This window comes from Lygodium microphyllum, chromosome 5 (assembly GCF_053477565.2).
Source record: "Lygodium microphyllum isolate KBCC chromosome 5, Lygodium_microphyllum_v1.1.10, whole genome shotgun sequence".
Lineage (NCBI taxonomy): Eukaryota > Viridiplantae > Streptophyta > Polypodiopsida > Schizaeales > Lygodiaceae > Lygodium > Lygodium microphyllum.
In genome coordinates this window covers 157808636-157825256 of record NC_141139.1, presented here as the reverse complement: position 1 = coordinate 157825256, position 16621 = coordinate 157808636, and positions in this window count along the sequence as shown.

The window sequence follows — 16621 nt, the reverse complement described above, 5'->3', positions numbered from 1 at the left end:
CTCCTAGACGAGTGCCAGTCCCATGGCACTCACCGTCATAGGTAGTAGGCTGTAGCATGCACCGAAGACATGGGTGACAAGGACACCTGTGGGTTCCTGTGGAGGAGTGTTGGTGGTGGTGTGGCAGAAGGTCCTGGGGGCGTGTTGGTGGCCAAGGTGGCTGGTGGAAGGTTGTTGGAGGTGGTGGTAGGGCTATGCTATGTTGGGGATTACATTGATGGCCAGCACAAGTGTTGGTTTGTTGGGGATTCTGGCACATGACGATTCTTTGCGGGCTTGTCGAATGGTAAGGGACCAGCATTCAAAGTTGAGTGTTGATGAAGAGCGAACAACACCTTATACCTGCAATTGGAAAACCTCACATGTGGTCTCTCCTTAAGGGATAGTGCTAGGCTTCTCATCGTGCACAAGACATATTTTGATTAGTTTGGGAGACAAGTTGAACTCTAAGCAAGCCTAGAGTATTGTCCTGCACTTGAGGACCCAAACTATGGATATACTTCGGTGCAGATATTATGTGAGTGCTCGTGCCTACTTAGATATTACATAGTTAGAAGACCGTGGGCTAGTTTCTCATAACAATGCGTGGATGAAGCAAAGTTGTCCATGTGGAGAAGGAGTACACGTGAAGATATATGAGACATCCTTTGCATTGTGACTGCACGATGTAGCATAATTGAATACAAGGACACCGCACTTTCAATAGCTGGAAACTATTGGACTTGCTTGATGAGTACGGTGTACTTTTCATGGCCAATCGTGCGGTGCTTATCACCACTGATTGCAATGGTACTAAGGCAGAGTGCAAAAGAAAATTGTGCAAGTGGGTCAGGGTGACAGGTCTAACCCTAGGCGAGACAAGCTCCCCAGGTATGTCCTGCCCTTGATGTGCCCTGAACAATTGTGGGTGATTGTAAGGGGCTAGGGGACTAGGGACGAAGCCGGTCGACCAAGGTCACCAGACGTACCTAGTTTGAGGACCCCTAGGTGTTGTGCTGTGATCGTGGGTGCTTCTTATCTTTCCATTCATTTCTTTTTCTTTTCTTTTCTTCTTTTCTTTTCTTTTTTTCTTTTCTTTTCTTCTCTTTTTTTTTTTGATTTGCTTGAGTACAACCATTACAATATGTTGAGGCTATCAGCCTTTCAATGGGTTGGAAAATGTCAAGCTGTGAAGGCTCAGAAAATGACTAGTACAATGATGATGGTGCCCTAGCCTCATTGTTAGAGAAGCAATTGGCAAAAGGGGGAGATACACTTGAGATATTGCAACTCTCCTTACGGCACATGCAATGTGGGTACAATTGAGGTAACAACTGCCGTGAGCCAACTATAGAGCATGACCCAGAAAGGGGCGTGGCCCAGGAAAGTTTTTTGGGCCATGCAATGTGGGTGGTTGGCAAGGGTGATTCGTGATTTCGGCAGGGTGGCTTTGCCGTGGCTCCTTGGGGGGTCGATGGTTTTGCGGTGATCGAGCATTGAACACTTTAGCCCAAAGATCTGTCCCATCCTGTATCCACTTGTCTTTTCATGAGAGCACAAGTATGGCATATGCTGTAACTATAATAAGCCAGTGCAATGCAAGGAGACATCACTGATTTGAATTCTATGGTGTTGACTTAGACATTTATCTCCTGCACTTGATTAGCTTTTTCTTTTGCTAAAGGCGTAACATATATTAAATGCAGATATGATAAGTTCATACAAATCAGGAACATGTCAACACTTAACAAGTCGGGAACACTTAACCATTTAAAAACAAAAAGTCATGGCCAATTATCATTTGATAAGCCCTTTACGCATTATGGGCTATTCGATTTGTACGAAGCGGGGCGAGTCTGGGTGGCCGGGTGATTGGGGCTCTGCTGGTGTGGGGCTCCCGTGGGGGTGAGCAGGGAACATGTCGGTCGGGACATGAATGGTGTAATCCTGGCCTGCTACTGTCTCTAGGATGTCTTTAAATAATTCATTAAATTCTTCTCTTTCCCGAGCTGCTCTTTCTGCCTTTGAGCGTCTGGGGCCCGGGCGGGAGCTGGGAGTTCGTACCACTAGTGCTGCCACCTGTTGCGCGTTTCGAGTCTCGACTTTCTTGACTCGAGGATTTTTCGGCCTTCGCCCTGGACAGTGGCGCTTAGGGCCTTGCTTCTTGGCATACCTTTTGATGGTGGGCACATAGCGCTCCGGTGGAGGGGCGCATGCCACATGCTCCCGCCTTCTGCACAGAGCGTCTTAGCATGCTAGATCTCCATGATCCTCCATGCGTTCCGCCACAAAAGGAAACCTGCAAGACGCACTTCAAGGGTTAAACCTTGATACAGGGTACAACTGTCTGCATGGAAGGGATTTTAGTGTGGTTTATGAAGCTCATATGACAAGAAGGGGAGGGGTGAGGCATGCAGTGTTTCGTCGTAAAGGGATGGCCCCCATGATGATGTTTGGTTTGCCTCCAGCCATTAGCCGATATTGGCTTATGCTAAGTTGTGTGGACTGGTTATCATGGAGTGGGATAGGGCACATCCTCGGAAGGGTAGACCAAAACGGGAAAAAGGTGTATAGAAAGGGACTGCACCCTGTCTACAACATCAATGTTGTTGGTCAAGGCCTCCTATGGCGGTAATGTGGGTTGCATGCCCTTCACTTGGAGGTGGGAATGGTCACATAGCTTTTAAATGTGTGATGAGAAGGGGGCTTGAGGAGCTCAGCCTGTCAGACCCAACTCTTCTGCCTGCACTTGACTATCATTGCTTGTGTGTGTTAATATTGTTTATACAAGGTGACACAAGAATCAGTGTTTATTTATATACATATTTATGAATCCACATCACTTCACGAGGATAAGAACCAAGTGTAGAACTCGGGGTTGTACCGGAGCGTGGCACACGCATCCAGTATTCGCAGCAGCTTACTTAATACTGATAGATATTTTGCCACGTCGAGTAGCATGGAACCTTGACCGAGTCTACTGGCAATATGTAACTCCTCCTCAGTGAGAACCTTATCAATTAAAGGGCCATGTCGCCTAGTTCCAACTAAGTCCGTACCCCGAATGTCAGACAGCACTCGAAGGGAAGTCGGTGCCAAATAGGTTGGGTCTCTTTGAGACCACCATTTGGCCAATCGCTCTTCTGAGACCGTCATGATCTGAGCCCCTATTTCGGCCATTACAACGCAACTTTCGCACCAACGCTGCTTAAATTGACTCTGACCTGCTGACAATCGCTTTAATAGCTCTATGTCTACGAGATTCGATTGGCAGAGCACTTCATTGAACGTGACGGTTAAGCGCAGTTCGTCAGCGTCCTCGTCAGGGATGAGTCGCATCTGTTCATGCAAGAGCCTGTCATAGTGCCCGTTAAGATGCTCTTGTTCTTCCCACGATAGAGGAAAGGTCAAGTAATCTCCAAGCTGCTCCTTGGGGATCGTGCCCATGTCCGCAAGGACGTAGACACACGCGACCACTTTGAGCTTAGCCTCCAACTCAGTTAAGCATTCTGTGACACTTCTATGTTCAACGAGGGCTGGCTTGGTTGCTATCTCATGCAAAGTTCTAAGAGTTTCCTTAGGCTTTAGCATGGCTGGGGGCTCAGGCCTAGATGAGCAAGATTGGTCAACGCTAGGATTTCTTATGCTCTTGGGGTTCTCACGTTTCTCTTGAGGTTTTGCTACTATTTCGTGGTGGTTCTTCTCGGATGTGACTGGTATAGATTTGTCACCCTGTTGTAATAGCGTTGTATCCACTCTTGATTGATCAATGTGAGTGCTATTGTCAGTGGATAGAGTGTTGCAAGCAACTGCTGATGGCAACTGTTGCTTTGGTTTGTAAGAGCACACAGATGTGTCTGAGGTTTCACCGCTATTAAGAGAGGCATTAGTGGGTTCATTGGTGGATGGACTCGATGCTTTATTCATCAGCTCTCCAACACCCTTCGTCTCAATGTTCTTGGGGTCCACAACCACCTATAACTGTTGTTGTTTTCTCTGCTTTCTCCTCTTTTTCTTGGTCAATGAAGGTGCCTCTCTCAACGACTCAGGACCCTGGGCTATATCGACCGTTGATGTGCTTGGTCGGGCCTCAGCATTTCCCTTCTCTAGTGTGTCCTTATGGGACATAGCCGTGGTCTGCTGAATAGCCTTGCCCGATTGTGAGGGCACAACTGCTGCCCCTTTCGGAGAGTCAAGCTTTTCAACCAACTCCCTCGCGTTTAAATCCTCCGTCCTAGGCTTTAGGCACTTTGAAAGTGCTGGAGTTGTCGAGGGATTTGGTTGCGACACCTCCTCCACAGGTAAACTACTAAGGACACGTTCCACAAGGGGCATTGTCACAGCCAAGGGCTGTGACTGCTGTGGTCCCTGATTGGAAGTAGTAGCAACTAGTTCAGTGGGCTGGCTACCCTTGGTGGATTGCGGTGTCCAGTCCCTAGGGCGATCAGAAGTGGTTGTGTCTTTTGTTGGCCTTTGAACACTCATTTGAGTAGATTGAACATGAGCTGATCTAGTCGCATTAGGTGGCTCAGGCATATCCTTGGGTTGAGAGCTACAGATGGCATCATGTCCCACCTCTTTGACGGTAGGGAGCTCAGATGGAGATAGAGATTGGAATTGAGCAGTCGCCCTTGACAACTGCTATAGTGCTTCCTGTGTCTGTTTGGAAAAAGAGGATGTAGGAGATCTAGGGCTCTTAGGTGGACTTGGCACTCGCTGAATGATTTGCTCGAGGCTATTAGACGATTGTGCCATTTGCTTTCTTGAGCGATCAGCCTTGCCTTGAGCCATGTTGTGCCTATGATGCTTGTTCTCCCCTTGGGAAATCAAAGGCTCCTTGGGCACTAACGATATTTGTGCCTACTCAATGGCTACGTATGACGTGTGTTTATTTAGCATGCTAGGCTGGGGCTCTTTCCTTCGAACAATCATGTCTGGTTTCTTGCCTTGAGACCCAGAGTTTCTCTTAGATTTCCTCCTGTGCCTTGCTTTTGAGGCACTCTGGCCTTTAGCTGATAGAGGCGGTTGAGTAGGGGATTTTGGTACCCAAATCCACTGGTTACCTGCGTAGTATCCTTGAGCACGTAGCAACGCTTTGGGTATCCATCGCGGCATTGTGCTGACTCTCCATCAATGCCTTCGTCTATAAGGCTTGGGCTTCTTTTGGGGTCTTCTATGATATTTATAAGTCCAAAGCCTATCCTTGGCATTGTCTCCTGACCTTCTTATTTTTGGCATGGCCTCACTCACTGGTTCTCGTTGTTCGACCTATGCTTGTATTAACTCTTCCAACAAGTCCTTGCTCTCGTCAGCAGGCTTGACTGTTATGTTAGCACCTTGCTTGCCTTTCCCTCGAGGTTTAATGAGGTCACCCTTGCTGAAGGTTGTGACAATCCTCACACCCGGTTGTGTCAGGTGTATCCTCTGTGCTACATAGTCAGCCTCACACTTGGTTGCCCTTTTGAAGGGTCTTCCTAGGAGGGTTTCTTTCCCGCAGCTAGCACTATTTGGAGGAACATGAAATAGGATAGGCAAGCTTTCTGTTTCAATTGTCGCAAGGATTTTGCACTTCCCTATGAGTGCTTGTGGGTGTCTGCCATAAGGGCTAAGAGTTGCACTAGTCGGTGTCAGCTCTGGTTGGCCTAGTAGGGTCCATGATTCATAGGTCAAGATGTTAAAATCTACTCCTTCATCAATCAAAGCATCGATAGTATGCTCTCTTTTCGCGGTGAGTTTGACCCTAAGATAAGCAGGTGGTACTATGCCTTCATCTTCCGGGTCCTGGCTTGTAAATTTAAGCCTTCTGACAGATGCCCTTGAGTTCTCAACTGCACGACCAGATGTGGATTCTCCACTGTTGTCTTGGATTGTCAATGCAGTGCTATTCAAGGTACATCTCTCGTCAAGAGTGTCATGTCTAGTCATCTTCGCATTTGTAGCTTGCTGAAGTTGCATTTTTCTCTGACTAGTCACGGTTTGAACACAATGTCTTTGTGTTCTCGTGGTGTGGCCTTTTTGCCCTTGATGGCTAGATTGGCCCATTGATGTTCTAGGGTCTCTATTTCTTTCTGTTCGGGTATGGGATTTTGGTTGCTCTATTGCAAGTGAGGCTCCATGCTCATATAGAGCCCTTACTACACTAGGGTCCAATTTGGAGGACTTGTCACGGCGCGCGTTTTCTCTCCAACCTACTTGGGGGAGGTGCGGAGGGAGCAAAGCCCCCTCTGCGGGGGTCCGGGGGGGCAGTTCCCCCTGGCCCGCAGGGCCGTTACAGTAAAATCCATACACAATTTGGAGGACCGTTTATAGCCAAATTTTGAACTACGTGCTCTAAATTTTAGCCCAGTGATGGATCTGTGATGTGCCTTTAGCTCTACGTAGCCTTTGGGGTCAATCTCGGGGTTTAGATGTGTCAGAATTTGTGTTCAAGATACCTATCCGATTTTTACAGTTTTTGGTCTGATTCTAAGATGTCCAATTTTTAGGAGTCCGATTATCAGAATCGGACGTCCGATTTTGGGTTGGTCCGGTCGGACCAGTGGTCCGATTTTGCTCAGGTCCGATTTTGAGAGTCGGATCAAAAAGTGGTCTAATTTTAAAAGTGGTCCAATTCTGGGAATCGGATCCAACAGGGTGGTCTGATTATTACTGGTCCGATTATGGACTGGTCCGAGTGTCTGAGTGTCCGAGTCGGACGGTTGGTCCGAGCGTCCGATTCTCAAAATCGGACGGGTTGGTCCGAGTGGTCCAAGTGCCACGTGGCACGTCCGATCGGGTTGGTCCGATTCTGGTAATCGGACCAGACTGGTCCGACTCACTCTCAATCGGACGGGTCCGATTCTGGAAATCGGACAGTCCGACTCCAGAACTCGGGTGGTTCGATTCTGGGAATCGGACCACTGGGAGTTGGTCCGAGTGCGTCGGCGGCGGGCGCGATTCCCACGCGTTTGACCCCTCCTTACTGTCTGCTGCACGCAATCACCACCGACTTTCTAGATCTGATTAGAGCACTTGTTGGAAAACACCAGACTCACCTGGAGTAGCACGAATCACCGGCGCCTAGAGATCGGGGTAGCGCTTCCTCGTCCTGTGAACCAGAAGTTCTCTCTCTCTCTCTCTCTCTCTCAAGGCAAACCAAGGAACTGAGGTCTGTCCTGGCCTCCCAGGCCTCTTAAGGTCCTTTCCCAGCACTGCAGAACCTCACAGCTAGTTCCCTATCCCTGTCTCACCCAGAACTTGAATCTGGTCCCCTGTTTCCCTGTTTTAGCCTATTATACACAGAAAACCCTACTGTTTGTTTCTTTTTCTTTGTTTTTTCCTATCCTAAATGCATCCAAAACACAAAGTAAATACCTACACTACTCCATCTCAATCATAAATCTCAAGAAAGCAAAACACCTACTTCCCAAGGAGATCGAGTACCCTCTTCAACCCCCTCGCTTCCTACCTATCTACCTCAAGCACCGGTTTGGGGAAAACCCTACTCCAATGCTCGATTCGAAGCGCGCAAGCGCTCAAGGCTTGAATCCGTTTGTCCCGGCAACGAAACCAAAATGTGGGAGCTTTCACTCAACCGCCAAGACCCTCGGACCACTTATTGTTTCAAGTGTTCCAAGCCAAGCACTAATGGCTACCTCTCACATAGCCGACGCGCCATCCATATCTACGGGTGTAGTGAGCTTACCTTGATGCTGTTCGAGTTACCTCCTCTCCCGCACACTCCGGTAGCTCCATGATCCAAGTGCAAGCTTCAAGCAAGCTCCATTCTCAAGCTCCACGCTCCAAGCTCCATGTCCGCGAGCAAGACAAGAGAAGAGAAGAGAGGAGACGATGGAGAGCTTCTCCTCCTCGGTCCCTCACCCTCACACACTCACTCCCTCACACTCTCACACTCCCTCTCTCAAGCACAAGCTCAAGCAAGCAAGAACAAGAAGAAGAAGAAGAAGAGGAGAGCTACTTTTGGCCACACACAAGAATGAGCTTCTCATTCACTTTTCAACTTTATATACAAAACCCTAAATCCCTTTTGGGCGGTCATCCCCTTTTCCCTTTTTTACATGGCCGGCCATAGCCTAGGCCCTTTTTCCCATTGTCCTTCTATCTTCCTAGCTTCCTATCCACCGTCTACATTTACAAATTGCACGGGTGAGAGCCCAACGCTCTTTTACAAGATTTTAAGGTGTGCCTTTTTATTTTAAAATGCGCCTTTCCCCTTTTGCCTTTGCCTTGGACTTTTAAGGTTGCCCTTGCGCTTTTGGCCTTTTCTCCTTTTCTTTCTTCAGTCAGGCTACCTTTTTTCCTCCTTTGCCTTGCATCTTTTCCACTTTCTTTTGCTTTCTTTGTGTTGGGGTTAACACCAAGAATAAGAGCGTGCTCTTTGTAGGGGTGGTCAACCTCCAAGACCCACGGACCGCTTATTGTTTCAAGCGTTCCAAGCTGAGCACTAATGGCTACCTAGCTCCACAATCCAAGTGCAAGCTTCAAGAAGGCTCAATCCTCAAGCTCCACGCTCCAAGCTCCATTGCCGCGAGCAAGACAAGACAAGAGAAAAGAAGAGAAGAGAAGAAGGGAGGAGAAGAAGGAGAGCTTCCCCACCATGGTCCCTCACCCTCACACACTCACTCTGTCACATTGTCACACTCCCTCTCTTAAGCACACACTCAAGCAAGCAAGAAGAAGAAGAAGAAGAAGAAGAAGAAGAAGAAGAAGAAGAAGAAGAAGAAGAAGAAGAGAGCTACTTTTGGCCACACACAAGAATCAGCTTCTCATTCACTTTTCAACTTTATATACAAAACCCTAAATCCCTTTTGGGTGGTCATCCCCTTATCCCCTTTTTTACATGGCTGATCGGCCCTTTTTCCCATTGTCCTCCTATCTTCCTAGCTTCCTTCCTACCACCTATCCACCTTTACAAATTGCACAAGTGAGAGCCTGACACTCTTAAAATAAATCATGGTGCGCCTTGCGCTTTTTTACAATAGTATAGACTCGTGCTTTTTCTCGTGCGCCTTTTTCCCTGATTTAGGACTTTTTTGCACTTCTTGTGTTTCCAGATTCTTCTTGACATGCCTTTGTCTTCTGTTTCACTTTTGCCTTGGCCTTGTCTTCTACTTTAGATTTTCTGGCTTTTCCACCTTTTTCGTTTGAGGGTTAACGCTCTTGATAACAAACATAGAAGCGGTTATCTGTAGCTAGACTATCCAGCCTCTCCACCATAGTCTAGTACTAGTTCAAGATACCAATGCTTGCAAAACAATATCTAGTATCATTACGAGAGATGGATGAAGCACTTCATTGCAATAAGAGGAGTAGACACAATCATTGTTGATGAGATATCCATGTTGACATAGGACAATATTCAATATAATATTGTGCTAAATAGTGGGCATCTATTACCAAGGCCCAATGCTTAGTCCATTCAATAAAAATCTTGTCATATTATTTGGTGACCTTGCACAGTTACCACCGATAAGCAAAACAAACAACAAAAGCCTTGTCATATTATTTGGCATGCTTGCACAATTATTACAGATCTACAACCATCAAACCAAGTTGTGACAATAATGTCATGTCACATCATCAACATATTGGACACATGGACAACCCCACACCCTCCATTCAATATGATATACACATGACCAATCATTTCTATAGTTTTTGCAAAGTGATTAGGCACCGATGTCCAACAAATGAAGAGATATATGAATGCCTACATGAGTTCATCATCAATGAGAAGAATGCGCCTAATTTTATAGACTAGGGAATAATAATCATATGCGCACACAAGAAAGATGTTTACGAGAACAATAAGTAGCTTCAACATAAATACTACACATTGGAAGAGATCCACACCATTGAAGTTCATCTGAACCCATTCGAGGAGCTAATATTGTAAATTGGATGTGTAAGACAAGAACTTCCATGAGATAGAAAAGATGGCAATTGAAGAAATCACAATGATAACAAGGAACATCACCCTCACCATAAATGTCTTAAATGGTACAACATGTACAATCGATCGTATCAAGAGAATAAACAATAAGATGGTCTTTGGACTCTAGGTCACAATCCTATCTACTAACCAACAACTTACATTGTGGCATGGCAAGCACCCATTCAAGGCATTCAACAACAAGTAGTACCACAAATCCAAGTTCTCATTGACACTTGCATATGCAATCACTAATCACAAAGCAGAAGGAGCTAGCACAATTGCCCAAAAAGCACTTCTACACATAAGAGGTGCATTCACACATAGACTAATGTACATGATGCTCTCTCACATAATTGAAAGGGGAAACATGTGTATCATTGAGCTTCAAGATTGATCTACATTTGTTCTCATGTCATACCCAACACCATGACTCACACACACAAATAACACATTATAGCAGAATGGAACACAGAGCAACTAAAGTACGGTGTGTCACAAAAAGATCTCATGTAAATTTTCTAATAGTTTTTCCAATATATTGACATAATATATTTTCCTCATTTTTACAAATAAATAGTACATTGAACTATGCATGCAAATGTTCAAGTTGTACATTCAAAACCACAAGAATACCAAGTGCCAAATTAAGCAATGCATTTTTTTTCCAAAGAAAATTGAGCAACATCTTATCGCCAAACGGCATCACAAGTACTTAAAAACATTCTAGATGAGAATGGAAAACATCTATATGCAAATAGCATTGGTATACAGTCCAAGCGCATACTCAACAATAATTTGCCTACAGAATCAAACAAAATAAAAAACAATTAAAATGTTGTTACAACCTTCCAAAATTTGATTTTCTTGTAATCCAATAGGACTAACACAAAACCATTTCATTTCTAAGACTCCTAAAAGAGAAACTTGACATATTCAAACTCAAGTATGAAGATAGACTTGAGAATCAACTATGAACAATTCCTACCTGAGTGTTACTAGACACAAAAACAAATGGCATCTCCACATACACAATTGAGATCTTACATTACAAACTCAACATCTCACTTGTGGCCTTGGTAGAACTCATGAAAGATGAATCCAACACTACACCAAAAAAATACATGGAAACCATTACACTCATGGTCATTAAAAGCCTATTGTGACTATTCCATTTAGTGTTATCATATATATAACAAGTATGTGAGTAGACTACTTTTTTTGTTAACCTTCAATATGTTTATATTTAAAAAAAAGAAAACATGTCTCTAACAATAGCAATATTCCTTGACAAGAGAAAATAGAAGCAAAACAACAAGAAACCAAACTTCTACCAAAGCCATAGTGTCAACCTCCACCACTACAAATGTTGCTGCAAGATTAAGCACAACCACACCATCCAATGTCGCCTCCAAGAAACACCCATGAGTCAGTTCAAAAGTGGCAACACAAAGTAATAAGACCAGGCACTTTGTCTACATTGTAACATGCAAATAGAATGACAATATATATGTAGGGCACACAACTTTGAAAAAGATTCCATCAACACAAAAGAAAACTTGTCAAATAAAATGAAGAAAGATATCCAAACAAATCAACTATTCTAGGATAATTTTGATGTCAACATAGAGGCAATAGTTAATAACATACACAATGCTAAAAGCTTGGAGCAAGACATGGTTTTGAAGAAAAATGCAACTACTATAAGTTACAATAGCTTGTAGAACACCTAGTGAGATGTAAAAAATATTAGTTTTTGAAGTGAAGAAACTTAATTTAGCATGGGAATAATTTTTACTTAAACTAGTCAATGCTTCTCTGATCTAAATAAATTACTAGATTTCCTTCAATTTCTACAATATCAACGACTTTAAAGATTTTGAATTTTAAGTACATTTGTCATTTTTTAACTCTAGTGAAATATTCAATAACCTTCAACAAAATTGCTACTTTTTTTATATACATGAATCAAATCTCTTATCTTCATTTGATTTTAACTTTTTTATAGACCACTCACAGTTTCAAAGAAATGCATTTTTTTCAACTTTTATTTTCAAGCAATAGAAAGTAAAGCACACTCTTTTAGAATATAGAAAAAATGAAGTTGGACCAAAAAGACACATCATACCACTAGCTAAGCTTGCTTGCATATGTCAATCTTGTTGTACAGATGTTTGCTCTTTGAAATGCTTTTTGCGATGTGTGTGCACATGTATGTATTTTTTTGGATGGTTGTAAAATTTTTTACGCAAAAGAAGTAAGCCTACTACATGATATTGCGAAGTTGAGGTGAATCAAAATAATAAACTTTGTATGTTGTGATGTGCAAAGCACACCACTTGTTGTGTACGAAGTGCACAATCTTGTCAACTAAAGTGTTCTCCCTTGACATAATTGCAAACTTTTTTCTCGTATCAAGTGAAGTGTTCTCCCTTGACATAATTACATCTTACCCTTTTTCTTTTTTGGGTGAGAAAAAAGGGAAGCAACTGTGTGATAGTATTGCTACTTCCCTTTGCTTATAAAAAGTGTGAATTTGCAATGCCACCAATAGTGGGCAAGCTAGCTACTTGTGTTTATCAAGGCTAAAGATGTCTAGTGGTAATTGCTGCTATTTCCATGACCATTGCAAGCTTGTAACATCCTCTAATATGGGTGTAGGAATAATGTTGTCATCACAAGCATGACACTAAGACATGTTGTCTACTTGGCATTGGCATCAATCAATCTAACTAGCTCCCATTGACTCAATAGAATTCTTTACTAATTGCATTTGACATTGGCTTCTTGGATGTGACTGTTGTAGTTAGTTGTCTTTCCTCCCAAGTCTCCATTTGGCACCTCCTTGACAACTTGCTAGCCTTGTTCTACATCTTTCCACTTTGAATTTGTGGGATTAAACTATGGTTCATGCAATTGCTTGCATTCCCCTCATGATTTGTGTTTAAGAGAGGCTCTTTGTGTCTTTAAGGTTAAATGATTTTGGATCATAGCATGTAAATCTAGCAAAATAAGTAATAGAGCTCTAACCAACATTTGAAGTAATGTGGCCTAGCCAACAACTTTTGTTTGATATTTGATATTAATGTATTTTCTCTATTTTCCCCTCTATGCAAGGCAAGCTTCATTTACTATTTCAATTCACATAATTTTTAATCATATTTTTCTCTTGTGATTAACACATTCATTTTCTTCTAACATATTTCATGGAGCTTTGGTGTTTCCTAATACTTTACAAAAAAAGTGGTAGATTGCTTTGGACTTTAAAAAAATTTATGTTGGTGGTATAAATGTCACAGATGTTCGATTCTTCGCTTCTTCTCCATTCTTATTACATCAAATCATATCCATTTGGAGAGAGGAAGTTCGAAGGTACCATAAGCACTATATGTGACATTCGTTTGTGTGATTTCTTTTGTGTTATGGATTCTGTCGCTTGTTTATTCATTGTTTGAGTGCTTGTGTTCTCTCTTTCAATGTTCATCCTTCTCGATGTTTAACATTTGTTCTTCTACTTCCATGGTTCATTTTAACATGGTTTCAAATGGTAAATGTTGCCAGTTTTGGCCTTTTGTGATGTTGTTATTTACTATTTTCATATTTGCAATCATTGTGTTTTGTTACTCTTGGGATTGTTTACTAATAGATGACTTGTCTATGAGTTGGGTGACCTGATTGCTACTATTTTGAAGTTGCTACAACTTGCGTTTTACTTTTCTGGAGCTATTGTGACTTACGTTTCCTCTCTTATGCTATTGCTTGGTGTGGGAGGCCTCATTTCATTCTGGGCAACCTCATTTTGATGATGGACGACCTATTTTCTAGCCTTAGTTTGTTGATTTTCCTACATTTTAAGTTGTTAGTACTCCATTTGGGCTATTTGTGACTTCACTAATAATTCTTTTGTTGTTGTCTATCTATCTTAACACTTACTGGTCTTATCTTGGGTGGCTTGATTGCTCCTACTACATATGGTAACATCTATGTTTTTATTGATTTGATTATATGCATGTTTTCATGTTTTACATTTTTTTTGTTTTGTGTTTTCAACTATAGACAATATCTAATGTGCTAGTAGTCATGATTAATCACTATACTCACTTCATTGTTGCTCCCATCTCTATGTATTTCTATTGCTTATGTCCGTGAGTTGTGAACTATAGAACTCTTGAAAGTTTAGGCATGATGGGAATTCCCAATCGTGTTGTGCTTCTGCAACGCATTAGTGATAAACATAGAGAATTCAACTATTTCCACTTTTCTATGATTAGGGTTTGAGAATGATGGACGTCAACTTGGTGTTTTTGGATGTCTTTTGGACTAGGAGTTGCAACCCAATGTTGGAGCCTTGGAGTATTTTTATTGGTGCATTTGAGTACTTCAAGCATCTTCTTTGAGTATTATTTGTCGTTGTTGTATGTACTATAGAGGTACAAGTTTCTAACAAATCATTGATGTCATATGGAACATTTGTTCCCCATAACAATAGATTTTGTTGTATTTGCCACCCATGATCTAAGAGAGGGTGCTAGTGGTGTACATTTCATGAGTATTAGGCTCTTTTTTAGGCTTCGTATTGGGTGCCTTTATGGGCAACTGGGTAGCCCATTTAGGGTTATCTCATTTGTCTTAGGTCTTTTTCTAGAGTCTATATATATTCCTCTCCTCCATTTTTTTATATCAGATTGACTCGGGACATGCACTACACCACATAAAATCACCCTTATGGTCACATTCCCTAAGTTTCCAAGATAGTCCTAGAACATTGTCTAAATCCTCCTTTGAAATATTTCTACTTAGCCATGAAACCTTTGTCCTCTATAAATTTGTTGATTTAAAACAAGCTAAGATGTGAAAGGGTACAAACCGCGACAATCATACTCTTCTAGATATCCTTCCAGGAGTCATGGCCTTTTAAATATCTTCGACTATTCTAAGTTTGAAGCTCTTTATCATTACTTCACTAGGAGTCACATGGAGAAAGGGAGTCCTACTAGTCACCACATATGCCACTCACCTATAAAGTATATATGGTGGATCGTTTGTATTGTGTTATGCATTTCATTGCCCATTCATTCATCGTTTGAGTACTTGCATTCTCTTTTTCAATTTTCATTCTTATTAGTGTTCAATACATGTGATTCTTTTGCTCTTGTTGGTCATTCTCATGGTCTCTTCTTCCATCACTTTGTGGGAAATTAGTGGTCATATAGGTAAGGCTAATAGATGGTATAGTGTGACTTGGTGTCACTTTGGACGAAAACTAAGGTGTGGATGATTTCTTTCTATTGCAATTGGTGGCAATGGTTAGTCTATGCATTATTCATAATGGAGATTGCATAACAATCTCTATCTTGGTTCACTTGGGGCTACTAATGGCCCAAGTGAGGGATTTAGTCTAGTGATGTTGCATTCACACTTCACATTGCATTCACACTAGAGAGGGACATGTGAGGGAGTGAGAGAGGGCATGCTCATGCTACCTTGTTTTATTTGCTTGCTAGTATTTGCATACAAATTATCTTTGGTGATGATAGTCTCCTACCTTTGAGGACATCATGGAGTCTTGAGGTGTATCTCTTACACTTGAGAAAAAAATACCTCATGTGCATGTATTACCTTCATGTTCATGGAGGATATTGACATGGCAGAGTTCCAATGTCCTTTCCACATGGGGGGCACCTTGGGGTATGTTGATGCTATAGGATGGAGAGTACAATTTCATGGTTGGCTCACCAGGGTGATGATTTGGTCTTTGTTCCTTTGCTTCTCCTCATCTTCAATGAGAGCTACTCCATTAGTCATGGTGCTTTCTTAGTTGGATGCATCCAGTCTTGATCATGGTAGAGTATCCATCGTGTCGCTTGTGTTTTCTACTTCCTACTCATCATTTGACATGTGATCACTTGTGATTTGAGAGAGGCTGATGGCTATTATTATTTGGGCATATTACATTTGCTCATTCTTGTATCACTCATATGTGACTCTATGGTTATTATGTATGCCACTCAAGAGAGGGTGTGCGTATATATAGAGGGGTTGGATACGAGATACACACTCTTCATTGTGATTACACATAAGAGAGAGGATGCTATAACACATTCTGTGTGACATCTTGTCATGTGGTGGTTGTATCTCACTGATCATTAGTCCTATATTTCTTATGTTGTCACATGAGCAATGATCAAGGATAAACCTCTCTCACAACCCAAAGACGAGGAAAATGAGAATTGGGTTTGTGTGGCTTTGGTACTTAGCTTCAATAAGATGAATCTTGGCCCCACCCCACTCTCTCTAGCAATTTTTAGTGTCTCAAAGACATGACAAACCAAGAATATAAATCAACACTGCCACCCAACCACCAAAGCAAATAAAATAGTTCTTTGCCCTTATAACACCAGGTAGACCTTATCCAAACGTGCCATGGATGCAAGACAATATCCAAAATAGAATCTGGAATCATGGAGCTCTGTATGTAGATGGGAAATGCAAGGAAAACATGATCTTTATCTCATTACATTCATCAAAGTGAGTGTAGTTGAATCAACAAAAATCACACTCATCATGAAGCATCCAACATATCAATTATGAAGAACACATGTTAAAGCATCAAGGTTCTTATCCTCATGATAATTGCATAGTTTTGACCCTATCAACTAAGACAACATATTATATGCTAACTTCAAGACCTTGTAGCCACATGTCCTTGTA